The sequence below is a fragment of the Alexandromys fortis genome, unplaced genomic scaffold, assembly GCF_014885135.2.
Source record: "Alexandromys fortis isolate MF-2015 unplaced genomic scaffold, M_Fortis_MF-2015_v1.1 scaffold_1, whole genome shotgun sequence".
Taxonomy (NCBI): domain Eukaryota; kingdom Metazoa; phylum Chordata; class Mammalia; order Rodentia; family Cricetidae; genus Alexandromys; species Alexandromys fortis.
Genome location: NW_026067927.1, coordinates 27525636 through 27552053, shown reverse-complemented (window position 1 = coordinate 27552053; position 26418 = coordinate 27525636). Strand labels below are relative to the sequence as shown.

Below are 26418 nucleotides of genomic sequence, written 5' to 3'. Positions count from 1 at the left end.
GAGAGCTCCGGAACCCTAGAAAGTCTGTGTTCAACTGAGTGCCATGAAATCTTGTTGAAACAGTTATTCCTTTATAAAATAGGAACTGGAGCTAATTTTAGCTAGCTCTAATGTGCATGTGTAAGAACACGAAGGCCGCTTTTGACACGCAGCCCATGCGGTGTCTCTCTCCGCTTAAAACAAATGCTTCCTTTGCTTTCCTCTAAGCGGTTTCCCGAGACTTTCGATGGCGGCCCTGCTCCTGCTAGCGACAATTCCGGCGTGTCTTTGATCTTTGCTAGTGTTGATTGATTCTTCTCATGTGACAGGCGTGCATCTTCATTGTGTCAGCCACTTCACAACTTAGCCATTGTTCATTTGTGGCAATTCAGCTACTGTACTCTTGATAATCGTATTAGTATGGGTGTGCTTCATAACTTTGCAGGGTTTCCTGGAGGCTTTCTATAGGTTCTTGTAAATGTGAGAAAAATACATATATAAAGAGATAGATAGTCGTGAATCTTTGTTTATGAAAATTCTAAGATTCCAGACACAGCTCTTTAACAAATAGGCTTCTCACTTAATACCCTATAGAAGAAAAATATTTATATAACTGAGCTGAAATATGGTTGTGTATTCCTGTAGCCCTGGCCTAGCACTTAGGAGCCTGAAGCAGGGAGGTCAGGAGTTCAAAGCCAGCCACAGCTACCTAGTAAGTTTGAACAAGCGTGGGCTACTTGAGATCCCATTGAAATAAATATCATTGTTAAGCCTTAGTTCTGGGGTGGGGGGAGTTAGCCTAAGAGTCCATGGCACACAGTGTTGTTAGTGAGCAGCCTGTTACACAAAATTAGGGAAAACCTGAGGAGTGCTTCAAGTTTTTATTTTGTTTTGTTATTTTACTGAGTTGTTTGTGAACTCTTTGCATTGCCCTCAAGTGGCTAAGAATGAAAATATGAATACATAAATAATAATATTAAAAGCGTGACGTTCCGTGCATGTCTATATGTGTCCAGGTGCAGCTCTATGTTTGGAGTGTGTAGAAGCCAGAGGTCAGCCTCAGATGTCCTTTCTCAGGTGCCGTCCATCTTGTTCTCCCAGACAGGGACTCTCGCTGATCGGTGAGGCTGGCCAGTCAGTGAGCCTCAGGGATCCTTCTGTTGGGCCTTCTCCAGCATCGGGGTTGAAGTGTGTGCCACCACCCCTGATTTTTTCACACATATTCTGGGGATTTGCTCTGTTGACTGAGCTGTCTCAGGCTTCCTGGAAACCTTTAATGAGTATCCGGGGTGGAAGAAGAGACCCTAGCAGGAAAATAGTGATAAGAAGTATATAGTTGCCTTTTTTTTAAATATGAAGTCATTTAATCTTCGTTACGCTCATATCTGGTAGATACCATGGTTATATCTAGGCCATGGGATGTAGAAACTGTGGGACAACAGTGGGTAAGCAACTTGCCCACTTTTGCCAGGAATTAACTGACCTTAGCTCAGACTCCTCACCGTGGCTCTGTATTAGCCTCAAGCCCTGAGTCCTATCTATATTACGAAGCTCACACTTAGATACAGAAGGCAAAGTCTGCCGAGAATGATAAACGAGCCGTATCTCAGACACAGTGGATGCTCAGAAACCAAGATGGGGGACGGTTCTGGGGCCCCCCGAACTTCCCATTTCTATGCCTGCGCCTTTGATCAGAGACTCCCCATGAGCTTCTGATTCAGGCGCTGTCTTTGTAACAATTCCTCCTCTTCTTCCCGGTGCGGCCCCAAGATTCCTACGCACGTTTGATAATTATTAATGGAAGAAAATGATGACGGCAGCACTCTGCTTATCTGCTTTGGGGGACTGGCTGAAGTTGGCTCCAGATGTTGTCCAACACGGAGTCCCAGCGAGCTGCTGAACTTTTGACTCCAGAGAGCTTCTCTGGGTCATTGCTCAGCTTCCACGACTTGGCAGATAGGAGCGATCTATCTATCTCTCCAGCGCGATAGATGCCGAGCTTCACTGGGGCACACTCTAAGAACAAAACGTGCAGCCAGAGGCGGTCAGCTGTAGCCAGGTAGCCACTCAGGAGTGCAGGGTTCACGGTGGTCTGCACCATTGCCTTTCCTGCCCTCGCCTGTGCGGCATCCCCCCTCCCCCCAGTCAGTGACTCTTAGCTAGTTTGTGTCCAGGTGCTGTGTAGGTAGCCTGAGTGTCTTCTGGACGCTGGGTGAAATTTACCATGATTTTCTTTTCTCTGCAGTGGCAATGCCCCTCCCTGTACAGACGTGCGGAGAAGGGGAAAGGGCCCGAGATTGACTGGCGATGAGCTTGGCTGGCGGCTCGGTCACAGCTGCAATCGCGCGCCATGCATTTTATTTACAGATTACTAGGCTCCGAGTCTGACATATGACTGGCTGGGAAGCTCCTCCCCAGAACAGTTGTATGTCATCTGCTTCAGAGGACTAATTGCTTGGCAAATCCCCTTCGGTAATTTCCTCTATTTGCTGATGAGTTACTTAACAGTGATGGGCTTGTGGAGTAGACCGTGGAGTTGACTGAGCGCCCCAGAAGCTCGACCGCCAAAGGCCCCGGGGGATATGCCTTTTGAATTCTGTTTGGCTTTCCAGAAGAAACACTGAAACCATTATATGGCCTGTTAATATTTCACTCAATACTAGGTTAAACTCCCGGGCACTGTACTGTTTTCCAAAAGGAATCAAAACCAGGCCCCCTTTCTTCAAATATACCCCTGTGCATTAGAAAATTATTAAGAAGGAATTTAATATTTATAGAATGTTTAATGCTGTTTTAAAAAAACGACTTGGAGTGCAATAGCTTTCCAACACACAGAGTTGGGAGGGGGGTCGGTTCAGCTGCTAGCCTGGGAACCCAGTCTCTGTTTTGCCTTATTGCTATAGCAGAGGGAATGCATGCCTTTAAGCCTTGCTGGGCCTCGGTTTCCCCGTCTCTAGGTGATGGAAAGAAATGATGTCATGGGCCTTTTCCCTTGCTGACCTTGTATAGTTCTCCGATTCTCTGTGTGTGTGGTGGTCAGAGGTCAACACTGAGTGTCTTTTTGTGTTTCTTAATTCTGGAGACAGTCTCTTATCTGTCAGCTAGATTGGCTAGTCTGCAAACTTTGGGGATCTACCTGCATCTCTCTCTCTCTCTCTCTCTCTCTCTCTCTCTCTCTCTCTCACACACACACACACACACACACACACACACACACACACACACACACACACACCTGCTCAGCTCTAGAGTTACACCATAATGTCCAGTTTCTCTTTTCTTGTTTGTTTGTTGGTTGTTGGTTGGTTTTGATTTTGATGTGGGTGATGAAGGTCCTCATGCTTGTGCCTCAGGCACTTTACCGACTGAGCCATCTCTCTCCCCAGCCGAGTTCTGTGATTTCATTCTAATTCTTCCCCTCACCTCCCCTAAGACCTTTGCTTCTGTCAAGCATCATTTGCTGTTGTTTGACTTTGTTAGGTTTGGTATTTAATTAGAGTTTATATTTTGCCTATTATTATGTCATTATTTGGAGAGTAAGTCAGAAGTGGTACCGACATTCATTTATCAACACATCTATATTAGTTTCATACCGCAGTAGCTTCCTGTGTGTGTGTGTGTTTTTACTGTTCTTGCTGTCATACCCCCAAACAAGAGCCCTCTCAGGAGGGGGAGCGTGTTATAACTAGGAGGAATCTTCCAGCTAATTGTGGCATTATTTCTTGCAAGAGGCACATTGGAACTTAGATCTGAGTGTCAGTATCTAGGGCCATATACCCTGCTTTTCATTTGTGAGTAGACATTTTTTTAATTATGATTATTTCATTTGGTTTTACCTGCAGGTGCAGGTGGGAGTCCCCAGGTAATTCTTTTGCTCTTCTGCCTCAACTCTTCCAATTAGCATGTGCAATGCACCCTTGCCTTTTCAGTTCATTTATAAGCAGCTCGTGCAGATGCCTCGAGATGAATCGCAATTATTAATAGTTTCTTTAGGCGGGTGTGTGCAAAGGGAAGAGATGACATTTGGGAGCTTTTGGAATACCTACCTGCGCCTGTGTAGAAGTTGTTTTTTTTTTATTTATTTTTTATTTTGATTGGGTTTCCATGGTCAAGTGGCCCTGCCCACATGTCTTAAGTCTATGACCCCCAGATCCCTCATCTGTTGACTGGGGAAGAAATGCCTGTCTCGGGATTGCTGGCATGATAAGCATGCTGGTTTAGTTAGGGTTTCTGTTGCTATGGTAACACACCATGACAAAGCACTTGGGGAGGAAAAGGTTTATGCCACTCACAACTCTTAGGTCATCTATCACTGAGGGAAGTCGGGGCAGGAATTCAAAGCCTGGAGGCGGGAACTGAAGTAGAGACCATGGAGGATTGATGCTTACTGACTTGCCCCATGCTATTTTTCTCCTTTCTTTCTTTCTTTCTTTCTTTCTTTCTTTCTTTCTTTCTCTCTCTCTCTCTCTCTCTCTTTCCCCTCCTTCCCTCCCTCCCTCCCTCCCTCCCTCCCTCCCTCACTCCCTCCCTTCCTTTCTCTCTTGTTTTTCCTTTCTTCTTCTTTTTTTTTTTTTTTTTGCACCCAAACCACCAGCCCAGGGGGAGGCACCACTCACAGTGAGCTAAGCCCTCCCTCACCAATCAATAGTCCAGAAAATGTACCACAGGCTTGCCCACAGGTCAGTTAGATGGGGACATTTTCCCTTTTCCCAAATGACTCTAGCTTGTGTCAAGTTGACATAAAATCCAACTAGTACACATACCCTGACCATATCACCTCATAGGGTGGAATCTCACACTTACAGAAGTAAATGCACAAACGTTGGAGGCACAGTATTCTAGAGGCAAGGGAAGGAAGCAGAAGCAATGGCAAGAGTATGTTTCAGGGGTAAGAGGATGCCCTTGGGTCTTTGAGGACAGAACTGTGAACCCTAATTGGATCTTTGAAACTTGGGGAGGACCAGACTCACTTCCCTTGTGTGGAAGTGATGTCATCAGCAGGTGGGATGGCCCGTGGAAGAGTATCTGCTGCCCTTTGAGGGGTGGAAACACGGGCCTTCAGCTAGATGTAGTGCTAGCGCGGCTCATTTGTTGATTTTCCATTCAAGTCCTTAAGCCATGTTCACCTTGTTTATCTATTTAGTGTGGTGTGTGTGCGCGCGTGTTTGTATGTATATGTGTGTGTATGTGTTATGTGTGTGTTTGTAGGTCTGAGGGCAACCCACATGAGAAGGCTCTCTCCTTTCCCCATATGGATTCTAGGGATCAAACTCAGATCCTAGGGCTTGCCAGCAAGCTGCTTTGCCTGCTCTATTCTAGATTTTGACAAATTAAGATGTACCTTTTTTTAATTTTTTTAACGTTTGGTTTTCCCCATTTATGTTTAACAGCCTGATTTGCTCCCTAGACTATAAAACTGTCGTCTCCTGGAATACGCAGCAGTCTATCCATCAGTTCCATGTGAAGGTGCATATCACTGGGTACTTGGCCTGTTTCTGCTGTTTCTTAGTATGAAGCCAAGATGAGTATCTTTGCCCTCAGAAGTAGTTTTTGCTCAGGGTACAGATCCGGAGGCTGACTGCTGAGTGAGAAGGGGTTTGTTCTGAATGGCTTCCAGAACATTTCCCGACCTCTGTTGTTGCTAATGATGGAGAAACAGGTCTTGCTTCAACCTGACTTAGGGTGTGAGGTTCATCCATCTTCTTTCTTTGGCGAGCTCAGCTGGCCCCTGGGTTTTCAGATATGCACTGCTTTGATCTCACTCCAGATAGCACAACTCTGTGTTGACTTACTAATTGTCCTTCTGTCAGTCAGCAGAGTTTTTGTGTGTGCTGATCTGTGAAAACGAGCCCTTGCTATGTTCTAGATGGGACTCTTTTTGGAAAAATCGTATCTACCATATCTATTGCGTACCCTAATTTTAAAATTCCAGAGGCAATGGGTTTTAATATTTATTTAAAATTTTAATCAGTGCATGCATGCGTGTCTGCGTATGAATGTGTGCACTCGAGTACATATATCTGCAGAGACCTGAAGAGAGCGCTGCAGCCTCTGGAGCTCATGACTGGGGGTTGTGTCACCTGACCTGGGTGCCAGGAACTGAACTTGGATTCATTGATAGAGCAGCACACGCTAACCACTGAGCAAGCAATCTCTCCAGTCCCTGAAGATGTCTTTGTGTTGCACAGAAAAGTTCAAGGCATGATGGGTTGTTCATTTCTTTAGTTTGTATTGTGGACCCTCTTGGAAGGAAGATGAGATCAGAGGGTCATCTGAGCTCCTCTGAGCTTTGTACTAGGCCAGCTGACAATCTGGCTCTTCCTGGGATAATTCATTCATTCATTCATTCATTCATTCATTCTCTCTCTCCTTTTTCTCTTGGGGATGGTTTCTTCTTAAAGACCCATGTTGTATGTGCCCAAAGTCCCCCTCCCCCCTTTTCTTCTCTTCCCATCTGCTCTTCTCTCTTGACCCCTTACTCACTCTAGGCCACCACCCTGGCTGCCACATTTCTTCTGCTCTGCATTGATCCCCCTGCTCTCTGTGGATGACCTGTGTTTCCTGTCCTGGGAATGTGGGTGGAAATACGTCCGCTTTCCTCCCTCCCTTGGGTCTCAAGGGATGAAGCAGGAATATCAAAGTGTACTAGTTGTTCAAGATGCTGGTTGATTGAAGACTTGACCTGCAGGGGTGGTCCGGCTCCCCCATCAGGCTGAAGGATAGACAATTTGGGTTGACTGTCATCCATGTTGGAGCGGAAGGCACAGAGCTCTTTCCCTCCCTGCCTGGTGTAGCTCTCCCTTGTAGATGGCTCTCTGGAAGGAAAGGTTGGCAGTTTCCTGGGTATTGAGTCAAAGGCAAAAGTAAGTTTCAGGATCTGAGTCTGGGCTTATGGCTCAGCTAAGCTGGAATGGCTTGTCATGCAACATGTCTACTGAATGGACTTTCTATATAGACATTTCTCTTTCTGTTGTACAAGACAAAAGCTGGAGCTTGAGTTGATCTTGCATGTAACTCTGGAGACAGAGGGTCATATATAATTTCCCCTTGTTTATAAAATTTCAGTTTTCTGTCCCTTCCCAAGGGAGCGCTTGGGCTAGGCTGGCTGAAGACTGAACTCTCACAGCCCCTTTCTTCCTCTGTAACACTTGTTTGCACAAACTATGTGGCTCTGTGTAGCTCTGGACTCACTTTGTAGAGCAGGCTAATTTTGAACATGTAGCAATCTTCCTCTCTCGGCCTCAGGACCACTGACATTACACGTGTGAACCACCACACCCGATACTTCTGTACCATTTTAAAAACATTTTTCTAGCTCAGAAGGTCTTCCCTGCTGCCCTAGGCTCAAAATTTGACTTACGTAAGCATGCAGCATATACAGGTACTTCCCTATGACTTGGGTCTTTATGTTACAAACCGACTATGAATCCTTCTATTTATATGGGCCAAGGTAACACAATTGTGACCTGGATCCACTCTGTCTGTGATGGGCCACAGCGGAGGAAAAATGGTGACATCTGTTAGAGTAACATCGGGCACCATGCTAGTGGATGACAAAGTAACGAGGATGTGCCAGAGGGCTGTGGCGAAAAGACAGAAAGGATACAGAAGGGCCCAAATCTTCTGGAACGAACGCTCCGTTCAATGGAATGCTGTCTTTGCTCAGTTTTGAGTCCTAACAGTATTACACATTCAACTCAGGCAAAGGAACGCTGAATGTTGAAAACTGTCTTTGTGTAGGAAAAAAAAAATCCTGTTGAGTTTTGGCTTCCTGATGATTCCTAAAGGCATAACTGTTGTGTTGGAGGACTGAATGGATGCGAGTGAGGTTCAGGTGTCCTAACTCAGTCCCCTGGTCTTAGTCAGCCTTTCGTACATGGTCTGTAGACCCTGTCTGCCAGCTCAGATGAACACCAGGCTTACGTCTATCTGGAAAGGGAGTTCTGAGTCAGGTTGCTCGGGTTTGGAGGAGACATAGTATGGAATTGGGAGCCATGTGATCAAGCTGGGGTGGGGGCAATGAAGCAGTCCTTTGTATATATAACAAGACTCAACAGGAATGAGACTGGGTAGGGGCAGAAGCATGATCAGAAGGTGGCATCTGGGCCTCTTCCATTGGGTGGCCCAGCTACCTCCTTCTTGCATATGGTTTATCTAGGAGATGCCCTGATGGGGTAGATAAAGATACTTTTGGCAGGTAGATGGCGTCCCTACCTGGTAGTTGGGGTGAGGAGCTGTGCAGTAGACTGCACATCAGATGGAAATGGGGTCTTAATACCAGAAACCAAGACTCTAGTTCCTTGGACCCCACATAGTCCCACAGGGATCCACAAGTCACCCTATCTTATTCAGCTCTAGGTGATTCCAATTGGGGTAGAAGAAATTTTGGGTGGCAGTTCTAAATTCTCTTGCCATGTTTCAGGTCTCCTGGGTTGTTGAACCCAGGACATAGAGAAGTACACATCTCTATACAGTTTTGTTTTGTTCGGGGGAGATGCCCTTCACATAAGGACTTGGGCAGGGGGGCTTCCTGCCGTCAATGTATCTTTGCTGCTTGACTTGATTCTCTTTAGAAGCTGGGCACTGATTCAGGCCTGTAGCCCTAGCATGCAGGAGGCTGAGGCAGGAGGGTTACAGTGAGTTCCAGATCAGCCTGGGTTACAGAGGGAGACCTTGACTTAACAACAGAAATGTGAAATTCAGCTCAGTTTTGCCCTTCATATGTTCAGAGTCTCAGAAGATAAGCATATAATTACTGTGTCGACAGAGGCAAAGATGATTCTATTATTAACTTAAACATCGAATCAAGTATAGTGCTGCGTGCTTCCAATTCCAGAACCCTGAAAGGGGGTGCAGGAGGGTTGTTAGTTTGAGGCCAGCCCTGGCTGCATAGGATGACCCTGTCTCAAAAACAGAAAGCAAAATCAAAACACTATTGAATTCTTTTTTATTTTATTTTATTTAGTTTTGGGCCTTCTATGAATGGGAGAGGGGCTTATGAGGCCCTATCCATTCCTAAGGAGGGCATTATTGATTGCTGGTGGAGACACTGGTAATTTGCCATGCTCCAGTAATTAATCTATACTTGGTGGCTCACAAAGCAGAAGACATGAGAGTGGAGGGCGATATTTTGATATTTTGAGAAGAAGAAAGAGGGTCATTGGGAAAAAGAGAGGAAGGGTGGGAATAACCAAACACATTATATACATGAAATTGTCAAATGGATTACAACGTTGTGCGTATGGAATCTGAAGGAGATGTAGCAATGGCGTCGAAGCCCACTGTGGTGTTTTATTTTGGCTGCCCTGTTCTACTTAAGCCCCTGCAACCCTTTGTTTGTCCTTTTCTCCACTCTTTAGGAGGCATGGGCTGTATTCTTCTTCCATCTTGGAACCGCCCAGGTGAACAGTACTATTTTAACAACCCGAATAAACATATATAAAAGAGGAGAGACACCGGCAGGCACACTGTGGAGCTATTTCAGTTACCCTGCAGATTCGCATAAGGCGAATGTGAGCTGGGGCAACATTAACATAGCAGAAAATACGTTTCATGAAACTTGGGCCTCCCCAGACCAAAACTTCTCTCGCCTACTCCAGACCAAGCTCTAGGAGTCAGAGTTCATATCCTATGTGAAGCTGAGAAGAAGGCAGCCAGTCTTTGGAAAGGAGAGATGAACAGGCTGAGCTGTGCTGCTGGGCAGAGAATGTCACGTGACCCGACTGTGACTGTTCTCTAAGTTCCTCTGACTGATGCACTAAATGGAGACTCTTTGCCCTAAAGTCTTAGAAAATTATTTCATCATCATCATCATCATCATCATCATCACCACCACCGTCATTATTTAAAGTTTGCCCTTTTTACATGTCCAGGGCCTCCCAAGACTTCAGAGGCATGGAAGTCCTATGCTTCCTGCTTCTCTGCAGAATGACTCAGAGCTCCCCTTATCTCTTGGTACTTTACTCGGAGAGTCTGATTGAGAAACCCCAGCCTTAACACCCACAGCTATGCATAGTATTTATGGTGGCTGGTGTGTCATAGGTCTGCCTTCCTTGATTACAAGGTGTCACACGAACCCAAGTACCATGGGTAAATGGCCTCAGTGGAGAGTCAGGATGTCTCCTTGAGTGGAGCCTAGTCATCACCTGAGACAGCAACAGTAATGACTGAACCTGGCAGTTCTGACACCGCCTGATGGGGCCCCAGTGGTGTCACCGTTCATCTTCGTTGTCACTTGACTGGATTTAGAATCCCATAGGAGACAATTCTGGGAGTCTCCAGAGAGGATCAATTAAGGATATGGTGGATAGGATATGGTGGCACATGCTACGAACTACAAAGGAACCAAAGAGAAAACCATCAAAATGCTTTGTGGCCTTCCCTCTGTTCCCTGTCCTACTTAGATGTGAACAAGCAGCCCCATGCTTCTGCGGCCACAGCCCAGAGACTTTCAAAATGTTGCACCATCGCTTCCTCTCAAGTATGAGCCCAAGTAAACCCTTATTCTCCTGTGAATTTGTTTCTTGTCAGGTATTAGGTTACAGCAAGGGGGGGGAAAAAGATAATTTATTATATAACCAAATCCTTAGATCTATAGTCTGAGTTTTCTGACCGTTAGTTTCTCACTCCTCGATCCCCCGGTACAACCAAGATTCCCCTGGGCCTTATGCAGGTAGGCCTCTGAATTCATAAAACTATAGGGCATGTCCTTATTTTATCAAGTTGGTTCAACAGAGAAGTTTGGAGATGGACCTGGTAAAATACAGAAGCAATTCAGCCTCTTGAATATGAGCAAACCTTTGATGCCCTTTGGGACATTTTAAGATTTATTTTATGCATGTGAATGTGTGTATGTGTGCGTGTGTGTGTGCTTGTGTGTGTTTGCATGTGTATTCAGGTGCCTGTGGAGGCCATAAGAGGATGTTGAATCCCCTGGAGCTGGAGTTGCAAGTGGCCGTGAGCCCATCAGCATGGTGCTGGGCATTGAACTCCAGTTTTCTGTAAGAGCAGCAAGCACTTTAAAACACTGAGCTTCTCTCCAGTCCTGGAACGTTCCTTTGTACATTTAGATGTTAGATGTGTCCAGAGTGCCCAAGTCCTGATGAACTGAGGGCTAGGGAGGAAGGGTCTCTTTATACTTTCGTGGCTGAGCTGTCTCTCCTTTCCTGCAGTCCTGTTGGCAAGGTTAGAAGCACCAGGAATTCAAATTGATCTGGCATTTGGGATTCTGAAATCTGAGAGAAGTTCCTTCCTGGGTGGGTGGGTGGGAAGATGGAGCCAGGCCAACTTCCTGTCCGTAGGTTCCTGCTGTTTTGCTCTTGGTCATTGCAGGGGAGGTTAGCAAAGTGTGTCCCACTGCCCGTGAATCTGCATGGTGCTTGTTGCAGATGCAAAGACAGGCGAATCTTCAGGATCGTGAATTGCTTTTGTGATGATTATGTATTGACATCTTTTTGTGTGTGTGTGGTTAATTGCTGTCCATCTCCATAGCCCCGAAGTGTGTGTCCTAACTGTAATGCAATCTCTCCCATCTTTGCAGATGTCATCTGGTGGCAGGCTACCATGCTCTTAGGTGCAGAAACACTTAGAATTGGATGTACTTCTCTACCTGCCCCTCTTTAGATTCTTTCCCCCCAACAGAAGTCAAGGTGATTTGTCTTGCAGGGAACTTAACTTGATAATGGAGTAGCTAAGGATGTTTCTCTCTAACAGGTTCCAGAACAGAAAATGCTGGTGGACGTCACTTGTTGCCCCCAGGATCTTCGTTGGGAGTCCTCAGGACTTGGTGTCTTTAATGAACTCTCCAGGAGGCATAATGTATCACCATTTTTATTCTGGGCCACCCTAATGGATGACACCCAGCTTCAGAGACCTCCCCTTGGACGTCGTCCCTGGCAGCCAGTGTGTTAGCCATCCCATTGTCTGGAGCTGGCCTCCTACTCATTTTGAACTAGGCTTAGTCACTGATGGTCAGACCCAGCTGAATGCTACACCCCTTGCCCTTTGTTTTTCCTAGGGCTTCCAGTCTCTCTTCAGTTTTGGGGTACCATTGTGCCAACACCACTTATTCCTTTGCTAGACACAGTGCATGCATCCACTCTCTCTGGGTTGGCATTGGCCCACCAGCATAACTTGGAGTCAAGGCTAACTTCATCTTGCCCAGACTTGTTCCTACTGGTTCTGAACTGTCTCTCACCACAAGTTGAGCCTTCAAATACAACAGTGGTAGGCTGTGCGTAGACACGTGTGTGTGGACTGTTAAAAGGATTCTCGCTCTGGTTTTCTGTTGTTTACATAAGCATATAAGTATTTAACAAAATGTCCTATCACTGAATTAAACAACAGGGCTTACTTAGTTTTAAAGCCGTGAAGGCTCGAAGGTGGCTCAGAATAAAAGCCATGGGTTTTGTTTCTCTTTATGACAAGCTGCAACATATCCCAAAAGGTGTCTATTTCTGTCTGGGCAGGAAAGGGTCAACACTGGCGATCTGCAGCAGAAACAGGCTAGGCTGGAGAAGTGCAGACAGTAACTGACAAACCCATGCCCCTTGTTGGGAAGTCATCCCATGGAATGTTCTGTAGGACAAAAGGAATGGCGGAGATATTTCAGTTACATTTTGTTCTCGGTCAAAACCTTCTCAAATATAAATCTGCTGTGTGTTGGAGGACGGGGACAGCAGTTGATTGAACTCGAATGGCTTTCATTTCACGAAAGGATCCCACAGAAAGAGGTGCTTGTTCTGACAACCATATTGTTGGCTTTCTTTGACTTAAAAAAAAATCAAATCCCTGTTTACATATCCGAGAGGATTGTTTTATGGACAAAGGCTCGGGTCAAATCGCACCACACTGGCCTCTGCTACAACAGAGGGAAAGATCTCTAAAATGAAATACAAGTGTTTCTGAGCCCCAGCCGGAGTCCATAGTAATGATACGAGTTGGTGATATGAAACCATTTATAGTGATAATTCAGTTGTAGGTGTGCTTCTTTTTAAGTGTAGAAATCTTTTTGAAAAGAAAATTCTAATCTCTTGCCAACATCCATTTTTATTTGTACTTCACCTATTTGCATAATAGGGGACGAATAGGAATATATATATTCATATGTATACATAATTGTAGAAGTCAACCTTATTTTGTTTTGTTTTGTTTTTATTCTGCAGCAGATTAGCTCCCCCCCCCCATAATAACATCTGGAATTGTTTATGACTGTGGAAATTTCATAATTACCCACAAATGTGACTTTTCCATGTTGACCTATCCTGCAGAGGGCTTGTAGCCAGTGCTCGTGGCTGACGGAGCTGCCCTTTAAGAAGTAAGAGCTCTGTCTGCCACAAGTTCCAAGGAAACCTCCACTTTCCATCCTAGGAGCAGACAGTATTGTTCTGTGTTGGGTTTTGAAACCCCAGATCCCGCTGACATTGACCTAGTGCAAATGTAATTGCTGCTATTAGCTACCACTCCTGAAAGTTCTGCGGCCTGGGGTTCTGGAGACTCTGAGGCTTCTCACGGGGGTTGAGGATTTAGATAAAGGATAACTCAAAACATTTAGGGTTGTGGGCCAAGCTGCAGTAGCAGTAACATCAGCTAGGTTTTATTCGTGTTTTAATTCATAGGCTCTGAGTATCTTACATTTAATTTCAATTCTTTTCATTGTGTTAACTTACCCTTCTGTTTGTGGTTTTCTCATTTTGAAAATACTTGATTATTATTCCTCTGTTACTTTGATGTTGCTTCGAGATTTAGTTCTCACAAGATCCAGGCTAGCCTTGAAGTCCCGGTCCTCCTGCCACCACCTCCACGTGCGAATCATCACACCACAGGCTGCAGAAACTATTTTTAAAACAAAGCAAATTTGCCAGGTATGGTAGCTCCTGCTTGAAATCCCAGTACCTGGGAGGCTGAGGTAGGAAGCACACCTGGCTACATGGTGAGTTCCATGGTAGCCTGGTCTATAGAGTGATGACACCCTATTTCATAACATAAAACACAATACAACACAATTCATATCGAGAGCCGATGAGATGGCTCTGCGGCTAACGGGTGCTTGCTGCTCAAGCCTGGCATCCTGAATTAGGGTCCTGGGATCTCTGTAAAGGCAGAAGGAAGAAAGACTCCACAAAGCAGTCCTCTGACCTTGCCACGTGCTTGGTGACATGTACCCCTATCCCACGACCACACACACAATAAATATGACACTTTAAAAATGAATTCCCATTGAACAATGAGTTTCGATTTGCCCATTCTTTTTATCTCGGCTGTCTTTTCTGTCTTAGTGCCCAACCATGGCTTCTCTGCACTTCTGTTCTAGGATTTCGTCTTGCTCTGAGGGTGAGGGTTTGCATTTCCTGTTCGGCTTCTCATTGCATCCGAGGTTGAAACTGTTGGCTTTCTGTTCAGCACTCTGCTCCCTGACCGGACTGACATCAGTCCTCACAACACTGTTCATCTCTTCCTACTTCTTGTTTTGTTATTTCCATGCAGGAAAATCTCCTTGTCATTAAGAAGTTCATTTTGGTGTCGCTTCCTCTCGATCTCTTAGAGTCCTCTGTTTTCTCACTGCAGATCCACGTCCCGGCTTCTAACTGGAACCACTGTGAGCAGGACTTTGGGGAATCGGTTGTTCCTACACACGGTTTACAATATTGCTCTCGCTATTTAAAAAATGATTAAGCTTCTCTGTGTGTTCTTTGCTGTGGGTCAGGAACTTGACCTGCCTAGCCATCCAACACAGAAGTTAATCACAAATGGGTCCTTTGAACCAAATAATTAAAAATAGACCGAAGTTTCTGAACTAGGCAGTTGGCAGAAGAGTCCATAGTTAAATCTGTGCGTGGTTAGGGAAATAGTTCATGATATTTAAATAACATCAGATTGGCCCTCTGAGGTGTGTGTGTGTGTGTGTGTGTGTGTATGTGTGTGTGTAATTCCTTTCCCTGAATGCTATTTGACTGTCAGTTAACCGTGTGTGTGTGTGTGTGTGTGTGTGTGTGTGTGTGTAAGAAAACAAATGCAAGTGTTTTAAAATAGAATCTCGGCATATAGTCCAGGCTGGCCTCAAACACTTGGCAAGCCTCCCCTCTCCACCTCCCAAGTGCTGGATTAGAGGCATGAGCCAGATACACACAGCTTTTTGCTTTTTATTTTTCTCTCCTTCCTTCTTGTTTTTGAGACAAGGTCTCTCACTGGTCCAGAGATCGCCAAGAAGAATAGACGGGCTGGCCAGTTAGCCCCTGTGTCCCTGTTCTACCGCACTGAGGTTATAAGCAAGCACCACCATACCCACCTTATTTTATTGTATTTTTCCTCTTAACGTGGGATTCTGGGGCTCAAACTCCCGTCCTCGTCCTTGCAAGGCCAGCATTTACTTGATAAGCCCTCTCCCCAGCCCTTTCTAGGGAGAAGCAATGGTTTCACTCATGCTTTTCTCTTAAACTGAATGTTTTTGGGAATTGGGAATCTTTATGTTTTTGGATTTTTCTGCTCACAAGTTACCTTTGCTAATTAATGGCTTTTTGGAGCTCTAGTGATTGACACGAAATACTGGTGGGTTTGTTCAATTTAGAGTGTAATGGGATTTATGCCTGGAATATATGTCTGACTCCAATGCTGTGTGACATCAGTGTAGACATGTCAGTAGCTGGGTTGGAGAATTTGATCCTTCAAATTGGGCTTTCCTTTGGGCTTACTCGTAGTTGGGATTGCACTATATACATCTACTTTAAATCAGTTCAAGAGCTACAGCATGACTTTAAAATATTTAGTTGGTCATAAGCTTTAAATTAATATATGATATAAAGCCTATTGCTTTCTGACATTTTTTTGTTGTTGTTGTAATTGGAGTGGCTCTTTGTATCCTTGGAGAAGGCTTGCTTTGAGGTTGTTTTCTTTCTCCCAGAACAACCGTTGTATTAAGCTAATAATTAATGCTCAACAAGCAAAGTGAAGGGAGATTAAGATTTATGTGTTTATTTATTTGCTGCTGCTGGGGCTCAATGAGGCCAGGCAAGCGGTCTACCACTACGCTACGTCTCAAACCTGGCGCTGAGGGATTAGTAAAGAAGAAAACAGCCTTATACTTGCATCCCTGGGTATGTAAAAATTAGATATGTGTTTCTCATATTATTGGTGTTGTATGTTAGTATTATGAGTTAATAGTATAAGCACTAAAAATTAGGAGCTGTGTCTTGAACTTGCTGCAGTAATTGAAATTAATCACCAAGAAGTAACTGGGATCAATTTCCTCACTCACAGAGCAGTGCATTCTTAAGTTTGAAGTATCCATGCTGCTGTGATTATTTAGTAGTTTTTTATTCACTTATGATATTTCAGGTCAGAAGAATGTTTAAGCATTTTTTTGTTCAACTTTGTTGACATTCAAATCATCATATAATTTCCCGTAAACCTGCTGCTTATTGGATGCCATGCTTAGAGAACACTGATGTTGAGTAAGTGTAACTTGTAGTTTCGAATCTTTGATTTCTTTTTCTATGGTACTTAAGGGACAGCTTTTAATAAAAGTGTATTAGTTACTTTTCTGTATCTGTGATTAAAAAGAAAGATCATGATGACCAAAGCAACTCAAGGAAGGAAGGAAAGTTTAATTTAGCTTACAGTTCCAGAAGGCCAGAGTCCATTATGGCAGGGAGGGCCTGGCACGGGACAGGACAGATGGTCACATTTCCATCCATTCGCAAGAAGCAGAGAGAGCAAACAGGAAGTAGGGTGAACCTATAAGCCCTCGAAGACTTCCTCCAGTAACATACTTCATCTCCACTTCCTAAAAGTACCATAGCCTCCCCAAATGGCACCCCTGATTGGGGAACAAGCGTTGAAATACAGAAGTCTATAGGGGGCTCTTCCTATTCAACCACCACAAGGAGATAAGTTCAATTTTCAATTATTATTCTTTGTCAATGTGTAAGATATTAGACTTCAATATATTTTGGTAAAACGAATAGATATAAACAACAGTTGTTTTTGTTTGTTTTGTTTTTTGAGACACAGGCTTGCTGGATATCCCTGGCTGGCCTCACACTCGCGTTGATGGGTCCTGCCTCAGTTTCCCACATGCTGGGATTGCAGCTGTGTCCCCACCATGTCTGGTTTAGTGGTTCCTGTCATACTTTAAGTTAGGCTTATATCATGTCCCATGACAGAATTTTGTTCTCTTAGAGAAGACCCCTGATATGAATGCTTAATGACAGCCTCGGACCAGGCACCTGGTGCTCGCTGGCTTCACACTTTTATTATGGAGCTGTTAGTGTTGGCACTTTCAGTCACGTGACCTAGTCTTCAGACATGCATATAGAATTACACTTGAAAGAGCAGAACTTGTTTGTTGATAGTTTCACTTAAGAAGACATTGTTAGTAATTATTTGCTTTTCAGATTTGTGGTTGGCAACACAGGGAGAAGTATATATGATGCTCAAGCCCCAATACACAGAGCCTGGGGTTTTCTTTTTCTTTCTTTCTTTTTTTTTTTTTTTTTTTCCCCTGGCTAGCCAGCATGCCAGGGGATTTAGGAGGAGTTAGTCACCCTGCTAATCATTTAATCCTCCTGGTAAACCTACACAGGGCATCATTATCACCACTTCACAGATAAGGTCAGTGGGTTAGTAGATTGCCCAAGGTCATGGAATTGGTAAATAACAGGATGGAGGTTCAGCTCACACCATCTCGACCTCAGCCCCCAGGCTGGTAAGGAGCGATACTTCATCACTTTGCATTGCCGACACAGAAGCCCTTTGCTAAATTCTTTTTACTAAATACCACATATGCAGGAAGGCCTATCTACAAGATAAACACGAGTCATTTGGTAAGCTCTCATTTTGACTCTCTACCCAGATTTTTAAATGGCCACAAACTTGATGCTCCTGTGTGGTGCTCTTTGATCTTGACGCCTTTCATCTTAAATTAAGGCACTGTAAAGGGCTGGGACTGTAGCTCAGTGGTAGCTACATGTATGCTTAGCATGCACAGGGCCCTGGGTTGAATCTCTAGCACCAGGAATGAGGTGAGGCTGGAAGGAGCCATTATAAAAAATATTACACACACACACACACACACACACATTGCAAAAGTCTACCCTTGCTGGGTCAGTTTTCCTTCTGTCTTCCCTTACATCTACCAGACCCCCTCATCTTCCCTCTTTACTGTCATAATTATCCAAAACAAAAAAAGAACAGTGTTAGCTCTGCTTTAGAACATCAATGAGAATGCCCCAGTCTCATATTCAGGCCCCTTACAGTGACTGTCCCTGGGGACTCTGGGCGAGGCCACACGTTCTTATGCTTGTCTGAAGGGCTGTCCTCTTCCATGTAAGGTGTGCAGCCGAGGGGCTGTAACCAAGGGGCCAAGTGCGATGCGTTATTTAAGTTGACTGTGCTGACAGCACTCTCACAGGTTTGTCAGGTTATAATTCGCCAACATTAGCTCTATAGATGTGCTTTTTAATAGTGACTTAAAATAGCGATGCATTTTTCAGAAGCAGTGGAAGGGCGCTGCGTAGCACAATCAAAAACCCTTGAATGGAACATGTTAAGATAACACGGCCTTGTTGTCTCTTAATATTTCAATGCAGCCATTTAGCAAGCAGCAATGTGTGTGTGTGTGTGTGTGTATGGTGTGTGTGCACATGTATAAAATGAAATAGATTCGGACCATGGCAAGAATGACAGAATTCTTTCATTAATTGGAGAACATATTTGAATAACTCTCTAAGCTGTTGTTCAAAAGAGGTCTTTTTTGTTTTAAACAATTCTGTCTTAATGGTTTGGCATTTAGAATTTAGAACTAAATTGCTCTTACATTACTTACATATATTTATGAATATTTAATGGATTTATTTTATTTTTAAGATTAATTGTGTGTGTGTGTGAGAGAGAGAGAGAGAGAGCAGGGTGGGGTGGGGGAGAACAGATAGACATGGATGCCACAATGCAAATTCAGAAGTCATGAGTCACTTCTCTCCTTCCGCCACACGAGTCCTGGAAATTGAACTCAAGTGTTCAAGCTTGTGAGAAGTGTCTTTTCTTACCGGGCCACCTCGCTGTCCCCAGAATATGTCATAGATTTAAAAGGATGAAGAAGGATGTCTTAGCAGAACATTCAAGTGCTCATAAGGTCTTCTGCATATAAATATGTATGTGTACAAGACATTTTATGTACACATTTACAAATGTATGCTTGCATTGGCTCGCGATTTTCTGGAGCTGTCTGCATTTCTATGTGTAAATATAGTGTATGTCTTTTATCGGCTGCTCTTGGAGGATACTTTTATGAACCAACTATTTATTTTACTTTCTACCTTTCTGCCTTCCTTCCTTCTCTTCTTTTTTATTTCTGTCTTTTTTTTTTTTTTTTTAAGACAGGGTCTCACAATCTAGCCCTTGGCTGGTTGGCCTGTACTTGCTATGTAGACCAGGCTGGCCTTGAACTCACAAAGATCTCTGCCTGCCTCTGCCACCCCCCAAAAAGTGCTGGCATTAAAAAAGTGTGTCACCACCCTCGACCCCAACTCTATGATTTTGAATTTTCTCACGTGGGTGTGTTGAATGATCATGATTTTGGTTTGGAATACTATGTAGTAATATAATGAGATTTCACTGTGTCCACTTCCTCTTCAATTTGTGTTGAGACAATGTGAGTATTAACCTTTAAAGAGGGGGGGGGGACCCACAGATGACACTTTGTTGCCGCCTGTCCATTGTCTCAAAACCGTGCCATAGAAATATGGAAAGTAGGGAAGTCTTGGCAGAGGCACTCTGAAAGTGCCGCTGGTTTCAGGCTGCCTGGGAATGTTCTAAGGACTGCTCCCTGACAGCGATCACTACAGGGACTGGCGCCAGTGAGGAAAATGTACAGTTTCGTTCTTCAGATCAAATAAGGACTGGGGCTGCTTTAAATAGCTCAGGAAACGTGTCGAGTGTTTACTTGACATTTGCTGTATTGAACACTAATACTGAAACATTCTTTGACCACAGAGAATGCCTGGGTGGGTGGGGCGGGGGTAGATAGGAGCAGAAGAGAGAGAAAACAGCCACCATGATTCAGTCGCCGTCCAATGGTAAACGGAGTTTGTCAGAATACGGAGATGCCGGGGAAATAAATGACCGCTTGTTTGATCAAGCAGCTTTGGAGGGTGGCGGCCGAAGACAGAGGGCAAAAGCACAAACAACTCCCTTGGATTGGGTTTCCATGGCGGGAGGCCATCTTCACCAGGGCTGTCAGAGCCTTGGAGCTGTTGGCTGCTCTGGTTGGGGTTTCAAGGTCCTCAAAACAGGATGAATGACCTACTTATTTATTTATTTCTTCATTTTTAAATAGAGCCTGTTATCTGCCTTGTCTACACAATCTTGTGTGTGTATGTGGCAGGGGTGAAGGGCTCCAGTGCCCTCAGTTAGTGAGTTATTTATTTACTTACTTTTGTATTATTTATTTATTTATTATTTATTTATTTATTTTGAGCTACAGACTTCTTTCCTCTCAGTGTTTGGCCTACAGGTGTGTCTGTGTACCACATGCCTGCAGTACCTGAGGAGTCCAGAAGAGGGCATCAGATCCCTTTGGGCCTGAGTTTCAAATGGTTGTTAGCCACCATGCAGGTGCTGGGAATCAAGTCTGGGTCTCCTAGAAGAGCAGCCGGTTCTTAACTGCTGAGTTCTCTCTCCAGTCCCTAGTATCCTTATTTTAAGTGCAACTCAGTGCTTCCAATATCTGTTCCCCTACTCCCACCTCCAATGCATCTCCTGTTCTGTCCCAACTTTCCCCTGCTTTCCCAGATGCTGTTTATGTGGGCCTTATCCCAGAATGGGGTCTGGGGCAGGAGAGGCAGCTCTGAAATGGAGTCCCTTGGTTTTTTGTTTTGGGTTTTTTTTTTTTTTTTAACATGCCTTGTGATTCAGTAGCATTTAACAGGGCAGAACTCGGGTCTAATCTGATTTCTGAGGCTAGTGAGCCCTAGGCTATGAAGCCCTCTTGCCTTTGAGGGCAGTTTTGAATAGAGTACGCAGTGAATTTTAAATGTATATGTTAAAAGCTAATTGGCACATGTTAGAGAGGCCCAGGAATGTGAAATTGCGCAATGTTAATAAAATTTGTTTGGAAGCCTCTGCCGTCTATCTTGTCAGACCCAAGATGCTTTGAAATACCCAAGAGATCTTTGAGACCAACAAGTAAAACGCAAAGCTTCTCCCTCATAGATTGGCCCAATGCTAGAAACCCCAAGCGGAGGAAAGGCTGTATTTATGGCTTTTCCACTGGCTTGGGAGTTGACCTTGAATGAATCATCTTAAACCTCTCTGAGCTTTGTGAAATTAGCTCTGGGAAGGGAAGTGTGGCTGTGGGAGGGGAAGAAGTGAAGTTCACAACAGAGGGAGTAGTTCAGGAGAACTTTCTTACTAGAACAGAGCTGTAGGCATTAGTGCAGTCCTCGTGTGGGTCCAAGGGAGAGCAGGGGTTTTACCATCATAATCTGGGTGTGATTTTTTTCTGAGGGGAAAGGCACAGGTTGAACCCAGGGACTCTACTGATTGAACTCTACTGATTGATCTATATCCCCAGTTCTTACTATGTTTTATAGAATAAAATATATTTTTACTTGCATTGTTTTATATTTAATATACTTTTTGTATATATTGGCTTACCTTTAACTTCAGTAAGTTGTGTGATCACACATCCCTACAAAGGGGATTTTTATTTCTATTTTTACTGTTTAAACTGCAGTCAGGAAAGCTGGAGGGATGGCTCCACATTAAGAGTACTTTCTGCTCCAACCTGCCTGTGCCTCCAGCTCCCGTAGACCCTATGCCCTCTTCTGGCTTCCCTGGGCACCAGAACATGTGTTTGATTGTTTTTTTTTTATCTATTTACACATAAGTTAAGTAAATAAATCTTTTAAAAATTGCTGTTAAGCAGTACCAAGTTCCATTTATTATTTGGACATTCAATTTTATCGTACGAAGGGACTTCTGAGAGATTTGAAAAAGTGTCTTTTTGATCTGTGGCTATTTTCCTGACCCTGTGGTCGCTGTCGTTGTTTGCTGTTGTTTGTTTTCAATTCATCTGAGGGAAGGAAGAAAAGTAACCAGCCTGTGTGAAGAACCTACTGTGTGCTGGGCACATGTCCGGTGATTTGGGTGAGAGAGTCTGTTTCCTGCCTCCCTATGGCTTAGTCACAAGAACCAGGATGTGGGAGGAGATGAAATATGCCTCGTGCTACAAGAGTCGACGGGAGAGCCTTTAATATAGCAGTAGCTAAAGTGCTACCTCATAGCTGTGGGTTTTGAGATCTTCGTAGACCCAGGGCTGGCGGGGCCCTTCGGGCTGGCAACCGCCTGAAGTGGTACTTGGCTTGCCAAACACGGCTACACCACCTCTCCCTGCTTAGCGGAATTCAGCTCTTGCCTCACTGAGGTTTCCTGGTTGTGAGAGGGACACAGGTATAAGCTGTGATGACTCCAATTTGAGCCAAAGAATATTGCTGTTTTATAATTGGGTTGATTAGCCTTTTACGGTCTAGTTTCTTGAGTTCTTTATATATTTTGGAGATCAGACCTTTGTCAGTTGCGGGGTTGGTGAAGATCTTCTCCCAGTCAGTGGGTTGCCTTTCTGTCTTAGCAACAGTGTCCTTTGCTTTACAGAAGCTTCTCAGTCTCAGGAGGTCCCATTTATTCAATGAGGCCCTTACTGTCTGTGCTGCTGGGGTTATACGTAGGAAGTGGTCTCCTGTGCCCACGTGCTAGGCAGTTTCGTGGATGCTCACCTTACTAGACCTGGATGGAGGTGGGTGGTCCTTGGACTTCCCACAGGGCAGAGAACCCTGATTGCTTTTTGGGCTGACGAGGGAGGGGGACTTGATTGGGGGAAGGGGAGGGAAAGGGGAGACGGCGGTGGGGAAGAGACAGAAATCTTTAATAAATAAATTAATTAATTAAAAAAAAAGAATATTGCTGTGAACATGCAGTACTCATGGAGACCAGAAGAGGGCACCAGATACTCTGAGCCAGAGTTACAGACAGCTGTGACCCACAATGTGGTGCTAGAAATTGAACGCAGGTCTTCTGGGCAACTGCTGAGCCCTCATTCCATCCTCATGTTTGCTTGTCCATATTATTTCCCTCTCTCCGTGCCACCATGAACCCCTTCTTCTCTAGAGCACAAAGCCCAGATGAGCCTCTGTCCTTGCCTCACCCCCTTCCCAAGCCCTTGTCTGCACAGCTTGTGTTAGTAGGTCATTCAGTGTCTGATCTCGTCACTCACAGATCTCATGCCCCCGGTAGACATCTAGTGATTCCAGGTTTCTACTTTCCTTAGTCACTGGGGAGGTATGTCCAAAAGAGCAAGTGCCAAAAGAAATTAATGGCTTTTTCATCTCTCTTTCCTCTTTGAGAAAGTTTGAGTGCTCCAAAAGCCCCAGTGCCTTCTTAGCCAAAATGAGGGTGAAGGCCTTTGCAACTTCCTTATACAATACTAGATGATAGGTAAACATGAGCGTCATGAATGAATGAATAGGATGGATGGATGGATTGATGGATTGATGGATCGATGGAGGGATGGATGGGTGGATGGATCGATGGATGGATGGATGGATGGATGGATAGAAGGATGGATGGATGGATGGATAGAAGGATGGATGGATAGAAGGATGGATGGATAGAAGGATGGATGGATGGATAGAAGGATGGATGAATGGATGGGTGGATGGATGGATAGAATGATGGATGGATGGATGAATGGATGGATGGATGATCTCAAGTGGTTCAGATATAGTTTCAATTACTTTTGTGTGGTGAATGGAAGGAATGGTCTTAGGGATGCACCTTTAGCTTTCAGTGGACACAAAGCTTGCTGATTTAACCCTATGTGTGCTGAATTGTCCTCATTAATATTTACACCAGTCATCGTCTAATAAATATAAGCTAAAAGGAGATACAAATACTATCACAGAAAAATAAATGTTTAGCGCAGGAAAGATGTGTTTTTAAAAGCCCTTTAGAGTCGCTTCATGTATCATCTGTATTCTAACACAGAATAATATAAAGTAACTATATGCGTTCATTCAGTTTATTCATTAACTAAGTTATTGTTCACATTGAAAGTTTTCTATAAGTATTTAATACTATTTTTCTTATTGGGGACTGAATAGAGGTCTCAGAGGTTAAGAGCTCTTGTTGCTCTTGTAGAGGGCTCTGGCTCAGCTCCCTGCAGCCACATCAAGAGCTCACACCTGCCTGTGACTCCAGCTCCAGGGAGATGGAGAGACCCACGCCCTCTTCTGGCCTCTGTGGGCACCTGCATGCGCTCCCTTTCTCTCTCTGCCTCTCCCTCCCCCCATCTCAAACTCTCTTTCTCTCTCTCTCTCTCTCTCTCTCTCTCTCTCTCTCTCTCTCAAAAGAAAATTAAAACTATGGTTCTTAAAACTTCACAATTTGGAACTGTTTTCTTGTTCATATTAGGTGTCTTTTTTGAACCCCATTTACTGAGACAATATTGTTATCTTTTATGTTAAGGAGATTTTAAGAAATAGTCACTGACTATTTTAGCATACATATCACATTGGAATTATTTATGAATTTTATTGATTGCTCTTACAATATAATTACATATACCTATAATTGAACTCCAAGTTAAGTGCTCCTTTATTCTGTCAAATGGAAAAGTTAAACAATTACAAAGGATTGAATTTACTGAGTACAATTTACTTAACTTTCTGGGGACCTGGGCGGGGCGGACATAAGGCTTTTATTTGCTTACAACCTTCTTTGTGCACAATATAACCTCAGAGCAGTGACTTGGCAGCTGAAGAGGAGTTTTAATAATACGTCACTGTGTTTTCCATTCTGTCCTTATTTTCTGAAAACAAAAGATATTCATGATGTTTAGCTGCCTAGACTTAGGAGGGAAGATCTAATTGCGCCCCATATGACTTGAACTCCCGGGAAACTGGTCCGAAGTGGGACTCTGTTAAGAAGTTATTTTGTGTTACACATAATGGCATTGAGGAGGTCCTAACAATTTGCGTTTTTAAATGATGACTGAGGGGCTGGGGAGATACCTCAGTGGGTACAGTGACTCCATGTAAGCTTAAAGACCCAGCTTTGGATTCCCGGCACCCAGTAGACAGGCCTGGAGGCATGTGCCCCAGCGCAGGCGCAGTACAGGAGGAGCTCCGGAAGCCTTTGACTGGCCAACCTAGCTGAATCAATGAGTGGTAGGTTCTGCGAGAGACCCTGTCTCAAAAAGTAAGGGGACAGTGATTGAGGATGCTACCTGAGGCCGACCTATGACCTCCACACCCATGTGCACACATGTACATGTGCATCCTGACACATGTTAATACACACACACACATACACACGCACGCACGCACACGCACGCACGCAGGCACACACAGACAAGCACAAGATGAATTCGGCCTCAGCGTCATTAAGATAGATATTAAGAGCTTTCAGTATCAGTGGATTTAACTGTGATTTCCTGATCAACTTTTTTAACATTCAGAAGATAAGCCTCTCCTTCTGCAGGCTTCGGCTTAATATGAATTCCATATTATGACCAGAAGGGAACGGTATGTCTGTATTTTAAGGAGGAGGTGCTGATTCATTCTCAGCAATAGCAGGAACTAGCCACCTGGGGAAGAGTCAACCTCAGCTGAGAACTTGCTTCCACTGTTTGGCTGGCGTGTGTGTCTGTGGAGGCATTTCCCTACCTCCTAACTGATGTAGGATGGCCCAGCGCCCCCATGGGCAGTACCATCCCTAGGCCACTGGGTCTGAGTAGTATAAGAGCTATAGCTAAAGAAGCCAGAGGAGGACACATTCCTCTGCTCTCTCTGCTTCAGTTTCTGCCTGCTGGTTCCTTCCTTGAGCTCCTTCCCTGGCTGGACTGTGACATGGAAGTGGAAGCCGCATCAACCCTTTCCTCCCCAGCTGCTTTTGGTCAGTGTTTTTTAGCACAGCAACAGAGCCCTAACTGGTGCCGAGGGGAGTGTGGAGTGGGGCGTGCCGAGAAATACCAGCTCGCTTCTCTCCGCCAGTCTCTCCCACCATGTGTTTTCTTCTCATGTTCTTGGCTCTGAGGAAATCGAAAATACCTGTATTCATTGAGTCCTCCCTCTTGAAAATGTTTGAGTTTTACTAAAATGCCCTTCCACCTCTTGTCTGTTAAGCTGGTCCAGGGACAAGTCGGAATAGCTACGGGCAACTTGTGGGAAAATGCTTTCTCATATGTGGGCGTAGATGCTGTCGTGTGGGAGAATGAGCAGTAGATTCTAGCTAAGTGCAAGTCATTCTTGATCTCAGCCACTCAAGAAAGGGAGGAAATTTTGAAAGCTATTCCTGATATTTCAACGAAGGTGACTGTTGAAATTTGGCTTCTGATGCAAACTGGACTGAGCTTTTCTGGGGCGATTGGTTTCACCCGTATGCATCTGCCCT

At 44.4% G+C, this 26418-nt stretch overlaps 1 protein-coding gene across 8 annotated transcripts in view; it reads left to right on the top strand.

The window, feature by feature from the left end:
• Nucleotides 1-26418, top strand: part of Atxn1 (ataxin 1) — a 380257-nt gene that overhangs the window by 11884 nt on the left and 341955 nt on the right. The window lies entirely within an intron of this gene.